A 12,289-nucleotide genomic window follows, 5' to 3' on the forward strand; every position below is an offset into this window, starting at 1 on the left:
CAGGACACTAGAGAGAACAATGAAGAGTAATAATAAGGGAAGAGAATCCCAGAAGTTAAAATGCATCTCTATACTAGGAAAGGTAGAGATAGGTTTCAACAAGTGCTAAGGCATTTACACACAAGCGGATGATTAAAGGCAATAGTAGGATGTAAGATGTAGCAGAAGAAGTAACCACCATGGTAGTTAGTATAGCCCATAAGGATGTAAGGAGTAGTAGAGAAGTAACCACCATGGTAGTTAGTATAGTCCATCATAGGCTATAAAATAGTCCCTCAAAAGTGCATGCTCAGACACTATATAGGGTAGTGAAAAGTAGCAACAAAGGCAAAGAATCTAAGAATCTAGTCTATTCTAGTCTCAAAAGTTCATTCGTGCACTAGAGAAGGTCTAGATATAGGTTCTAGTGAGCTCAAGATTAGAGCTCAAGATTAGCTAGAAAATCTAGCATCTAGTTGTGCATCCAATCACAAGAAAAGGAGGATCAAAGGCAACAAGAAGGTGCAAGTAAGGAACTAGTAGAAGAAGAAACCCTTAGCCATGAGCAAATCATATAAGGTAGAAAGGGTATTCACAAAGAGGATTTTGAAGACCTCCAATTGAGAAGCCAATAGAAAAAGGATCAAGTAGTAGATTGGACTGTGGCCTCAGTTCCAACACTAGTAAAGAACACCTTGTTGTCCACATAGTGTAATCCATATTTTGTATCTATTTTGGGTCTATCTTTGGACATTCTTAGTTAGATATTGGTTGTACCATATCTTGTTGTTTATCCCTATCTAAGGGTGGTTTACATTCACATGCATGTGTACACATTTGAAGTAGGATTATGAGTTCTCATGGATGGTTCATTTTCCATTTTGTATTCCAACATGGTACTAGAAGCTAGGACTTGAGCTAGATGTGCATGATTAGATTTTCCAAGAGGGGTAGAACCAAAGTCTGCCAATTGCTAGGATGAATATGTATCTAGCTAACAAGCTACATAATAATGATATTCAAAGATCAAAGGGGATCTTCGTTCCTTCAAGAGCTCAGATTCCCTTGGTTACAAGAGATTAAAAGAAGTATGATATCATAACTCTAGAGTGCACTTTAGTTGCCCAAGCCCTAGGGTTGGTTAAGGATTGGTAGCTAATGAACATGAAACTCTTGACTACACAAGACTCTTGACTGGTAGCTAATGAACATGAAACTCTAGGGTTGGTTAAGGATTGGTAGCTAATGAACATGAAACTCTAGGGTTGGTTAAGGATTGGTTAAGGATTGGTAGCTAATGAACATGAAACTCTTGACTACACAAGACTTGGAAAACTATAAATGGAATGAATAGATAGGACCGTATCTCATTTAATGTATGGTCTAATAACCAACAAGCAAGGGATATTAATCAACTTGAATGACAAGTAAAAAATGTGCAACTTGGTGGGCTTCTAGATAAAACATGTGTCTTGATATTGAGAGGGCACTAGCATCCCCAAGTGCAACATAATTCTTTGGATGCTCACATGCCCAAGTTCATGGTAGAAACCTAGCTTGTTTGTGTTACACCCCCTTGATTTTGCAAAGTGGTCAAAGCCCTTTAGATGTTCACATCCTCAAGTTCATGGCAAAAACCTAGCTTGTTTGTACTACACTCCTCTACTTTTGCGAAGTGGTCAAAACTCCTCAACTATTGTGAATCTCTTAGTTCTAGCTAGTCATTTTAGAGGGCAAGAGTTGTGTTTAGGTTGTGGAGCTCGTAGCACAACATTTAGGGCTCAACTGATCACCCTCACCCCAAAATGTGTGGGTTTGGGGCACCTTGTAGTACAAATAATCCCACCTTACGTGATTGCATCTCCTCATCTTACCAAAAATGCCATAAACAATTGCAGCCAATTTGGGCTATGTGATGAGACCAAATGCCAGGCAAGGTATTGGCCAAAAGGGGGCGATGTGATGATAGTCTTGGCCAAGAAAGGCTACTATTATGTGAAATGCTTGATCCTAAAGCTAAGCAATTGAATGATTGCCATATGTTTCATGAATGCAATAGGCCATGTCATCTTGAACTTATACATCTTCCAAGGTAACACCAAAGCTTGTAACTACCTCAAGGGATGTAAATCCGTAAGTTTTAGAGTTTTAAATATATCTAATGGACTATCTAAGGAAATATCAATTGTGCACAACAATGTTACAGAGGTAGTAAATGCAATATTGATGCTTACCAAACCAATGCATGGAGGCACTAAAAATGTGCTTATAAGTGGTGATAGATGGTAGATTGGGAATGCAATAAAAGATAATATCATGGATGTACCTTCAATGGTACCCGTTTTATTATAGAGCTCAGTTATAAGGATGTAAGAGAAACAATTGACTACTTTTATAGGGGAGGGGCCCCATTACATCCTACACATGGTTAGGGATGACATAGAGAAAATGTTGGATGAGAATCAACAAACAAAAGATATTAGACCCCTACAAGATATACACATGATAAGGTGGTACACTTTTAACCAGTTGTGTGCAACCTTTAGGAAGTGGTTGTGTGAAGCTTTTAGGAAATGGTTTTGAATGTGCATGTGTTAATATTTTAAAACTCCACTACATTTTAATATATTGGGTGAGTGAAACAGATGGTTAACAACAATTGTTAAACAAAATTGGAGTGCACTTACAATTGTTATAGTTCTTAGAGTGATGCAAACAGTTAGGTTTCTGTTGCAAACTCTTTAGAGCTTGCAAACCCACCACTCTTAGCTTGCCTAAAATCTCTCTAGCATGACTTTATTAACTTTGTGGAAATCCACTTACTTGATCGACTAAAGAAACTAGCAGGCAAGCAACTCTCTCTCTCTCTCTCTCTCTCTCTCTCTCTCTCTCTCTCCTACATTGACAATCCACGGTGGCATAGTACTCTTACAAGAGAGAGTATAGAAATTATATGGGATGAAATATGTGAATAGAAAGACAAGAGATATTGATCCACGGGCTCTTTGGAGGTGCTCTTGCTATGTCGTTGATAGACAAGCAGGCAAAGAATTCCTTTGTTCGATTCCTCTGGCACTTGAGTTGTGTTTCCCAACAAAACTCGCCAAACTTATGACAATGAGTTTATTGAGCTCATAGAGGTTATTCTAAAAAGTATAAATTATCGACATAAAATACTTGGATGTAAAATCAAAGAAACACAGGCCCCAAGTATTGGCCCCACTAGGGGTGGGCGAGTGTGGAAAAAAAAACTTTAAAACTCTATTAAGGTAGTAAATTTTACAAATTATTAATACAATATTTTGAATAATATAACATAAAAACTTTAAATAAGAATGAATAAAAACCAATGTGTAAAAATATATAAACTATAACTTGAATTAATTTAAAAATATCAATGTAAAGATTATTTTTATTTAAAAATAAAGTTAAACAAATTTTTTTTGAAACTAATTGAAGAATATTAGTGAATCATAAACTAATGAGTATGTAATTCAAGAAGTAGTGAATGATGTAACTAATAAATACTCTCATCTTTTAGTATTAAAAAATAAAGTTAAACAATAAACTTAAAATAATAAATTAAGAATCAAACAATATGAAAATCATAAAGTAATTGGAGAATATAGTTACTGATTCATAAACTAAGGAGTATGTACAAAAGCATAAAGTAATTCATGAAGTAACTAATAATTAGTGTTGGACTTCTCTCACTTTAGTTAGCTCTTTTATTAATCCTGTAAATAATCATTGCATGTTAAAGGAAAAATGAGGTTCATATTAGTATCAAGTAGGTTTATGGATGAATAGATAAACTAATAACTTCAACTCACAAATGGATATTTTTGCAAGTTTACATACATTTATTCCTTAATGTACAACATCATGCTCATAGCGTTCTATAATAGATTTTCCCCATAGTATACTATCTAATAATAAGTACTCTAAGTATGGTTTCCTTTAATGGAACCATGATCTACTAACTAGTTAAAATTATGCTTGTGGTTTGCTTCAATGTTCCATAAGTCAATTCACTCTATGAATTCATCATACCTATTCAACGAGACAATCTCTTAAATTAATTCCTTAGGCATCATGACTCTATCACTCTATTCAAAATTATATTCTTATTTATGTAATAATAATGTGCACGGCCAAATTATGCATATTTCAAATGTGTGAGACTTTTGCTCATATGTTTATAAAGTGTATCTATGAAATCTCAAAGCTTAAATCCTAAGTCCTAGACCCTAGACTCTAAACCCTAGATCTTAAACCCTAAACTTATACCTTAGACTCTAAACCCTAAGCTCTAGACCTTAGACTCGAAACCCTAAACCCTTAACTTTAGACCCTAGATCCTAAACCCTGAACCATAGACCCTAGACCCTAGACCCTAGATTCTAGTTTCTACACCCTTCACCCGAGATAGTAAACTTAGGCCCTAAACCCTAAACTATAAACCCAAAATCCTATACCCTAAAACCTTAACCATTGACCCTTGACCCTAGAGCCTAGACCCTAGAATCTAGACCTTAAACCCTAGACCCTAAACTATGAACCCTAGACCCTATATACTAAACCCTAGCTAAACCCTAAATTACAAGCAATAATTTGTAAAATATCTTGATTTGAGCAATAGGTTGTGTTGCATCCCTAACCTATTGTAGCAAAAGGTTGAGAAAAGTCCAAACCTATTTCTTAAGAAGTACAATTTATTTTTATCAAGCTATCATACCTTTGTATTCATTATCTCTCACCAAAAAATCATTGTGCAAATGGCCTATCAAATGTGACTACAAAACAAGAAGCAACTACACTATCAAATGTGACTACAAAACAAGAAGCAATATTCTCATCAAACTAAAACGGCTTTAATTTTCCCTAATCATTACAGGTATGGGTTCTTTCTCCCTCCATGTGTACTTTAAATTATAAATATAAGATGCTATCTACACATGGATGCAAAATACCAATTCCCTATGCCAACTTCATCTAACTTACAGTGTTAGGATAAATTTAGAATACATTTCTTTATATTTTGTGTTGTGGCTTCTAAAATAACTAAAGTCTTTTTAATTCCATTGAAAAATGAAGATCGTCATGTTCTTGAGCACACTAAATTAACACTTGCAAATAGATAAACATTTATCAATCCAGAAGTTGCATTTTCTAAACATCCAATATCTCCCCATCATCCCTATGTGATCAGCGAAGTACATGATTAGTGAATTATAACAAAATAGAGAGAGAGAAAGAAGAAAGAAAGATCTATTAATGTCTACAGAAGACCTCATGGGTCTATGAGACAAAGTACAAACACTTACTACATCTGAATACAAAGAGAGTTGGGGGAATGCAAAGAGCTAGCTCCTCCCAAGTTATTTAGGGCATAGCTACAATGGTTTTCTATCATAAGGTGGCTGTTAAAACATGAGTTTAATACAAAGAGTCTTTGGGCTTGGATTTGAATTCCTTAATCAAGGCTTGCCCATCATGATAAACTGGCCATTTGTCTACTTTGTGTGCTTTCTTTTCTTTGATTAGTTCATAGTTTCTTTGTTTGAGCTAGATCAGAGTGAGCTCCTCGGATATCCAAATCTTTGTACCCTTCAAATTTATGTGTCTGTTTGAGGATCTTAACTCTTGCTGACTTCCATTTGAAGTGTGCTTGTGTGTCATTTTGATTGATATTGCATGTCATTTTTGTCCCATTCAACTTGTGGTATTTCCTTCTTAAGGCATACGATTATGTCATCTGTCTTTTTCTTCATCATCATGAAGGCAGCCATTTTTCAATCCCCCAATGCATAATATCATCTTATTGGGTGCTCTAGTTTCCTTCTCTTTTACTTCCACATAAAGGTCTGCTCCATTCACTTTGTTGCTAGAATCAACAACCATTACTTGCTTGATTGAACTCACTTGATTGGTGACTATATCTTGAACCGTGGAGACAAGTACCGGTGTTGGTGGGGATGCATCACATTTGTGTCTGACCTTTACAATAATTTCTTTCTTTCCATTACTCTCCATATCCTTTACTTTTCTACCAAGGGCTGCAAGCTATCTTTGATTTCTTTGTTGCAACTAATAAATTTGCTCGTATGGGTGTAAGATGATCCTTTGTCTCAAAGAACTCACATAGGAGGTGGATGTCATTGATGTCGATGACATTGCAATGGCTAAATATGAGGGCTTGCTTGAGGGAGCAAGCGACTTCAACTTGGGAGGCTCCATGTTGGCATAGATTCACTACCCAAATGATGCACTTAACCTCTGGTTGGGCCAGGGAGTGAACACAACCTAGGGGGTGATGTAATTGTGCCTGCTAACTAGCTTGGACTTAATTGAACTCAATTGAGAGTTGCCAACTGAACTAAACTTTGCAAACTAAACCTACAAACCTACAAATTGAGAGAGAGAGAGAGAGAGAGAGAGAGAGAGAGAGAGAGAGATTGACTCCAAAAAATCCATTAAGGCAACATGCTCTAGAAGAATAGAGGAAATCTATCATAAAATGATGTGGGACAATGGGTGGCCCATTTGACAATTTGGGGCCCGGTGACCCTGGGCGAGATGGGGTCCCCCCCCCTAATTTGTGTCCTCATCTTTACATCAACACACTAACAGGCCTATTGTCTCTCTCACTCTGAACCCTGGTTACACCATCTTTTGAAAGATTGTTGGTCTATGCTATCCAATTGGAAAAACTCAATGATTACACTGTAGGTGGAGTTTGACTGAGCCTCCTAATCTCACCTATGTTTCTCGAGTAGTTTGTTTCTATGTCCTAGAGCCTTAGAATGAAGACTGCTACATATCTTGAATCCAATGAACTAAGAGGCTGGAGAGGGGTTCAAATCCATCTCTAAAAAGACATTGGTGATGGAGTTGGATCTCATAATACACAAGGCATTTGAAAAAGAGTGCTCCTTTGAATGAATCTCTTGTAGATCACATAGGGTGCAGATTGGCTCTCTCTAGGTATGCCCTCAACCCGTTTAGTCTCAATGTGTAATCGAGGCAAGGAGCTAGGAACTCATCAATGGAAGTCCTCAAAGAGTAGGGGAGATGGATACTTGTGTATTTTTGTGGGTCAATGAAGCCCTCTCACATCCACAGGTAGTGTTCTCTGGAGAAGTTGAGCCTCACAACAAGCTCACTAGGGGCTAACGAGGTCATGTATGTGAGTAGTTGTATGAGATCCTCCCGAATGACCTAGTTAGCCTTGTGATAGGTGAGTGGAATAGAGGGCGCCCCAAGGCTATACTGAAAGGGTGGTAATCTGCCCATGTAGACTCCTAGGCTTACAAACCATTTGCATGTATGTGATACCAATATTTTTTATTACCCTTAGTTGCCAATGTCATGGATGGGATAAGGCCAACCATGGTAACCTCCATCGATCTGAGGTTGAGGAACCAAAATCCCTATCTCAGTGGAGGTATGTGATCACATGAAATGTTGCATCAAGATAGGTCAAGGTGCCCCAAAAAGATATCGTGTGGAACTGACAACTTATTGAGGATCATTCATGCCAATAAAGAGAGCCTAAGCCTCTCCACTCAAGCTCATATCTGAACATGCGATGCGATACATGATGTTGTATCGAATATTGAGGCATAGATCTCGAACATGATATGCCCAATCATAATGGTCCTATAGTTTTCCGGGCTCATGGGACCTCTTGTTTTGTGATGGCATTAAGGGTCAAAGTATCTAGAAAACAAGTGCAAACAACTTCATTCAAAGGTTTTGCCAAGATCAGGGCCATAGTACTTAGTCCATCTGCAATATATTTAATATGTATTTCCTCATGGTCTTTGGCTCAACCGTTATGTAGCTTTAGAGCTGCATGTCTGACGCCACCTATACCCTTGGTGAAACAATGTACATGATGTGGGATGAGGTAGATGTAAGAGGTTAGGTAGAAACGGGTGGGGAATGCCATAGTGTGTGTGCATAAGAGTGCCAAATTTTGGCATTGGTGAGAGGAGGGGGCTCATCATTCAAGGAACATTTGCTACTGTCCTTGGAGTTGTTCCTAAACTTGATATTCAATAACTTCTTGTTATGGGAAACAAATGAATGATTCTTTCAAGGGATCAAATGACAATACTCGCATAATGTTTCCATCTCACTTGGAAGATGATGCTTAGTCTTACACTCATCATCGTACCACCTATTGCAAGGGGATCAATTGAGAGAAAGTGGTCGAGTAGAGCAAGTGGTATGTGCAAAAGCATGCAGGATATCCTCATGGAGGGAGTAGGTAATCAAAGAAACTCGATCCTCTAGAACAAAAGTGTCCTCGAGATCTATGTGTAGGGAGGAAAGTCGTGCTGGAGGTTTGATATGTGGTATGTGTAAAAAGTGTCATGGTGTGTGTCATGTGGTACGGGATGGATACACTAAAGAAAAGATAAGTGAGATCACCTCCATATGGTGGTGGAGAGATGGAGAAGTCAATTGTTGTGGGGGGAAGGTAGGGGATCCCATGAGGTGGTCAACTACGCTAGAGAGAAGTAGCTTCGGCCCTTATGCTCTTGTACTAAGGATCCTTCTTTTCTTTGTAGTCATCCTCTGTGTACAGCAGGTGAACTGCTGACCCGAGGAGGCCATCAGTCCAAACCATTGTAAATGATAAGGTCATCCTATCGATGTTCACGAAAGAGAGCTCATATGAGGTGACCAAGACTCGTCTGTATGCGGAGACTCAATATATGCCTACTTCTTGTAGATCAATACCAACTAGTAAAATAGAATGATCTCGAAAATCAACCAGTACTTGTCGCACTACCGCCCTAGCGTTGAAGTCCCCAACAAATAAGACTTCCCTATGGCTAGGTAAATGCATGATGTTTGGATGTAGGAATGCATAGGGTGAGGTCTCAACCTTGTCATGGAGGTCCCTCTCAAAGTGTGATCTCGAAAAGAAAATTGCAAAATGGTGATGGAGACGTAGAGAAGCAGATGGTGGAGGCACTAAGACAAGGTGAGAGATCAAAGTCAAAGGGTTGTAAGAGTTGATGTAGGGGGTGGGGAACCAAAGCAAGGGTGCAAGGAGATGAGGCTAGGTAGTAGGAAGCTGAGGCGGGGTATGCAAAAGCTCAAGTAGTGGTTAGGGAGCTGAGGCAAGTGACTAGAGAGCAAAGGCAAGGGACGCGAGAGAAAAGGCGAGGGACAATAGACAAGCAAGCGAGGGACTTGAGAGAGAGGGTAAGAGCGAGTGCATAGTAGAGAGAGAGAGAGAGAGAGAGAGAGAGTGTGTGTGTGTGTGTGTGTGTGTTCTTCATAGTTATATGCCAACGAATTCCACAAAGTTGTCTCACATTGACCTTATGAAGAGGGAAAAATGAAGAGCAAATCACAAGTACACCATCTGAAGTTGGGTGGGGAGAGCAAAGAACAACTGAAGGAAACAAAAAGTACTTGCAAATGGATAATGAAGAAAGTACAAGTGTGGCCACTATAGGACCACAAAGTCAACTAGTCGACCAAGACTAGAACCAAATGTCCTAACTAGCCTACAAGACCATGCCATTGCTAAGTGCTAACAAAACCCCTCCATGGTATCAATGAATGATCCTGGATACATCTCAGGTATAGCTGGAATCTATATCATAGTTGAACATACTCATCCAAGATGGATATAGCAACCTATGATAATACATGGAGATCAACATCACGTAATGAATAGTGCCAAGTGTAAGGCATGTTGAAAAGCCTCAAACTTAGATCATGGTAGAGCCTTTGTGAAGAGGTCTGCTAAGTATAGTTGTATCTTCAACTGACAAGCGCTCTTGAACATAATAATAGTGCACTTCAAAGTGCTTGGTACAAGCATGAATGACAACTAAAGCACTCTGGCAATCGGTTAGATATCATAGAGAAGATCTAGTTGACATCAAGATCTACAAGTAACTTATGAAGCCACACACATTCTACAATGGTGAGAAGGTTATCCTATACTCAACTGCACAACTCAAGTGAAAATTGTATGCTACTCTTGTTGAACCAAGAAATGCATGAAGAGCCAAGCATGAAACAGTTGTCATTGTGAGACACCCTCGTATTATAACAACATGCCTAATCACTGTCCGTGAATGCATGAGATTCCAATGAAGAATGACCACTATAGAATAGTCCCAAATGCTATGTGACCTTCAAGTAACGAAAGACTCACTCATAGTTGATTTTAACAGATGTGTGCCTTCACTGCCTACGAGTGCTATGTGCTAGGCTTGTGCATGCACACGCTTAATTTATTGTAAATCAAACCGGGTCTGACATAAGTAAATAAGAAAGCCCACAACCTACTAATAAATAGTGGCATCAAATGGGACATCCTTACTCTCTAAGATGTAGCCAATGAAAATGCATTTGATTGCCTTATCATCCAACTTTTACCTCAGTTGAGAGAATAGATGTACATATGCAAGAGATCCAAACGCACTCATGTGAAAAATTACAAGCTTGCAACCTACCCATGCTTCATAAGGGACCATGGTCTTCATGCTCGAGTGAATACTGGGTTGTGCACATGATTGACATACATAACAACATCCAACCAAAATTTATTGGGCGAAGACTTCCCCTTAAGCATGCACCTGCCCATTTTTGTAGATGTTCTATTTAAATGTCCATTTTGTTGTGGAGTGTGGCAATGTGCACTAATATATGATACCCTGATCTGCTAAAAAATCAAGAAACTCCCGTTATAAGTATCCACCCCTTGTCAGCACGGAGAATTAGGAGTTTCTCCCCACTGTCATTCTCTTGTAAGACAAGAAAGTGCTTGAAGCAAGAGAAGAAATCCAACTTACATTTCATGAGATAAATCCAAGTACACCTGGTAAAGTCATATACAAAAGTAGAATAGCATAACTGGCTCCTAAGTGATACTGTCCACATCGGTTCGCACACATCACCATGTACCAAGTGTATTAGCTTGGACGTACCAATGGTCCCATCTTTTGAAAATGGGAACCAATGCTTTTTTCCCAATAAGCAACTTGGGTAGGAGATCAACCACCATGTCCCTTGAATGGATCTTCACCAAACTATTGAAGTTCAGATACACCAATCTCTCATGCCGTAAGTTCAAATTCACAGATTCAACAATGGCATTAGATTTTATTGCAGCCTATAGGAGTAGGAAAACAAGCTTATCAAAAGAATAGTAGTTGGGATTACCTGTGGCCACGAGCTTCAATGTCGTAGCAAATGCCAAGTATGAGTCAAGGAGCGCATTAAGTATCATGGGCATTACTTGTGAATTCGGGACAATCTCATCAACATTGATGAGTTACTTTCTAAAATCCTTGTCTTGTGTGAGAATAGCATTCAGGTGGGTTCGTTCGTTCATCTTAATACCAATCCAATTGCCTATGCAAACAAGTAACTCAAGCCTCGTTACGAACCCGATATATAGACCAGCCAAAGTATCCCATGCAACCTTGATTGCCTTACAAGACCAAATGCGAGGTATGACAACCCTATTGCTATTCATAACAATCACTACATGGGCCTATGGATCTCTCTGATCCCAACGTATCTGTTTGGGTGTGAGAGGCTGGCAGTGACAGCAATAACCACTTGTAGTGGATGTGGTGGTAGCACGTGCTTATTCTCGAGAGAGACAAGTCTACTCTCTACTCCAGTTACAATACCCCAAAAATAATTGGATAGCAATAGGTAGGGCACTAGGTAGTTGGTACCATCAAGTTTGTCCTTAGCAGCATGACCAGTGGTTTGCCATTGCAAATGAAAATTTCAAAAAGAAAAAAAAAGCCCTACAAATATGACTCATATGTCAACCCAAAAAACAACAAAAGCTCTATAAATGTGAATGCCCAATAAAGTGCTAGGCTATCCTGCAATAATCTACAAATGTCTGCATCAAAAGCATAGAGTTGCTCTGTAAATGCTTCTCCAGCCTTCAAATCTGCTCAAAAGTGACCTGAAATCGAACTCCAATGGCAAAGGGGATAACTGCAAGTATTAATCCTACAAAAGACCAAATTTCCAAAAAAGGAAAGTATGCCAAAGAAGAGGACAAATTGAAATTTCTGCTCAATGTCACAGTACTAGCATGCAATATCTACAATAAATTGTCACGTGCCTCAAATAAGACTGCTAAACATAGCACGTCTGAAATTCTTACTCAGACAGTGGAAAATTACCGGAAAAGCTACCAAATGCCTTTTCTACTGTAAAACTCCAGCCCAATGCCAAAAGCCCTAATTTCTTGGGGAAATTGGAAAAGCCTCAAACTTATCAAACCTGTCCAAAATGAAAGCTGAAC

Source organism: Dipteris shenzhenensis, chromosome 24, assembly GCF_047967505.1.
Source record: "Dipteris shenzhenensis isolate YYH24624 ecotype China chromosome 24, Dip_SZ_1.0, whole genome shotgun sequence".
NCBI lineage: Eukaryota > Viridiplantae > Streptophyta > Polypodiopsida > Gleicheniales > Dipteridaceae > Dipteris > Dipteris shenzhenensis.